Source organism: Catharus ustulatus, chromosome 5 (assembly GCF_009819885.2).
Source record: "Catharus ustulatus isolate bCatUst1 chromosome 5, bCatUst1.pri.v2, whole genome shotgun sequence".
NCBI lineage: Eukaryota > Metazoa > Chordata > Aves > Passeriformes > Turdidae > Catharus > Catharus ustulatus.
In genome coordinates this window covers 15,575,725-15,578,248 of record NC_046225.1, presented here as the reverse complement: position 1 = coordinate 15,578,248, position 2,524 = coordinate 15,575,725, and positions in this window count along the sequence as shown.

Genomic DNA, 2,524 nt, shown 5'->3' with positions numbered 1-2,524 from the left:
TGAGTCTAAAAACCCAGGAGTCTGGTTACAATTAGCCAGAATTGTCATTTTTTTGCCCAGGGATTTTCTATGTTTACAACACAGAGGAATACTCTTCTCTCCTAAAATCCATTTTGTTTTGAAGTAACACATTCTGTTTTCACATGCTGGTTTTTGTAGCAATAATAGAGATAAAATGGGTCTGTGGATTTGCCATAGCACAAAGCAGAGACCTGGTTTGCAGTCCAAGTCTGCAGCCCATATTTCTGCCACGGTGGATGGTCTCATGCTAAAGCCCAGCCTGGGTGCTGGGTTTCATGCTAGCAGATCCATGAGGCCTGGATTTTAGGAGAACTTGTTTGGCAAGAATTGGTTTAATCATCACCCATGTAGTTTTTCGGGGCTTTGTTTGTGCTTAATTCCCTTAATCTGCATTGCTGTTATGAGGACCACCATATCAAAATGGGAAAACAAACAAGCAAAGCATCTGAGCAGCACGAACCAGGCATGTTCTGCGCTTGCAATGTTGACTCACAACTGTAATTCTTTACCTCCTTCCAAGTTTTGATCTCCTCTCAACACTTGCCAAGTGACTCATAACCACCTGCACTATGCAAAGGAGGCCTGAGCAGCAGCACACAGAGCTGTTCAGTGCATCACCCATCACTTTCCTGGGATATTCCTCCCTGCCAGGGAGCCCACGGGCTGCCTTCACTCTTGTCAGCCTGCACCAAAACAAACCAGAATTAATGTGCCTGTACTTGCAGTTGCTTCAGTAAAATATTTCCGCTTCAATCAAAGATGTTTGAGAACACAGGAGACAAGAGGAGGGAAAAACAATGTTTGCCCTTGAATCTGAGAGGGACAAAAAAAATTCTAAAAAAATTGAAACCTCTTTACCTGGATGAAGTCTAAATCTTTTTTCCAGTAGATTTCTTGTATGTATAGTAACAAGGGTTATCTGATGAAGGGAATTGTAAGCCAGGTAATCTATTGCATTGAGAAACCTGTCACAGAGAGGAATTGGAGGCAGAGCCACCACACAGCAGAGCCTGGAGAAAACACACAGTACCATCCTCTGACATATTCACCAAAATGGGAAAAGTACCAGGATACGTGTGTAAGTGCTGGGACCCATGACTTGGCAGTATGTCATCTTCCTTCAGAAATAGTGTTGCAATGTCATTTTGCTATATTTCACATTATATGTGACACTGTCCCAAGGGACAGAGCAGGCTTTTGTGTGAGTCCAGAACCCGAAGACTTGCAAGTAACTTCTAGAATCCACACTGAGACCACGTGTGTGTTTAAGTCCTAATTCCAGAGAGAGAGTTGTGTGCACAAAGGCCCTTTGTGTTGGGGTTCCTTTTACTGTTAGTTACATTGACAGCACAATTATTTTATAACTAGTTTTTACAAGTATTTCTTCCTATGTCCTCTATTTAACGAAATGGGAAGGCAGGTAGGCAGGATTATGTGATTGCCTCCAAAATCATCCTGGCCACAGGATGTAAGGTTTATTCAAGCTCCTTCTATGCTTCCATGTATAAATAGTAGCTAGAGGCACTTGTCTTTCAAGCCTTTAACTATCAGGGACAATTTTTCTTCAGTTAGTGAAAGATCTGATGCATGCAGCTGGCCTCACTTGTAAAGTGCAGGTTCTGATCTGGCTGCTGCCACGCCATAGAAAGACCTTGGTTGGATGTTCTGAGGGGTCAAAAAAAGGAAACTGAGCATAGATCAGTAAATGTTCGGAGGGGGTGGAGAGCAGGGAAAGTTGGAGTATTGCTTCCTAAATCTGAGGTTCATTTTCACCTTGAACTGTGCATATGCAGCTCCATTTCCCTCATCTCAGAAGGTTTAAGGGTACTGCAGAAACTTTAGTGGATGAAAATAAGTCTTGTCCAAGATTTGGACCCGGTTTATAGTGACTAGGTAAACCTGGACTTTTCACCCTGGGGAAGTGCAGACTGAGAGTGCTGTGCAAGAAGTGGAGAGAGCTCAGAGTGCTCTGTGGAGAACACACAGAAACAAAGTGCTTGTCACTCCATCCAAGAGCAATGGGGTACCAGATCCAGGCTAGCAAACTGAGCTGCAGAGAAAACGAAGGGCGGTGGGTGACGAGCCGTAGTGCACCGGGCTAAGGAAATCCTCTGCGCTGGAAATACAACCTGGGACACTCAAAGGGAGCAGTGTGTGTGTTTGAGTGTGTGCCCCGCTCCTGCCCATCTGTAAGAACGATTCTCTGCCAGCGGAATGGTGCCGGCCCGGTGGCGCAGCAGCTGAGGCCGTGACAGCTGCCCACGGGCGGCTCCGCAGGCCGCGCTCTGCGGGCAGGCCGCTCCGAGCTCTGCGGGCGGAGGGGCTGCTCCGGGCTGCCAGCTCCGAGCTCTGCGGGCAGCCAGCTCCGAGCTCTCTAGACGGAGGCACTTCTCCCAGCTCTCCGGCCGGGCTGCTCTGAGCTCTCCGCCCCCGCCTCCCCCGCGGCCCCGGCGGGGCGGGGAGGGCTCGGGACGGGAGCGGAGCCTCCCGGAGCTCCGCCCGC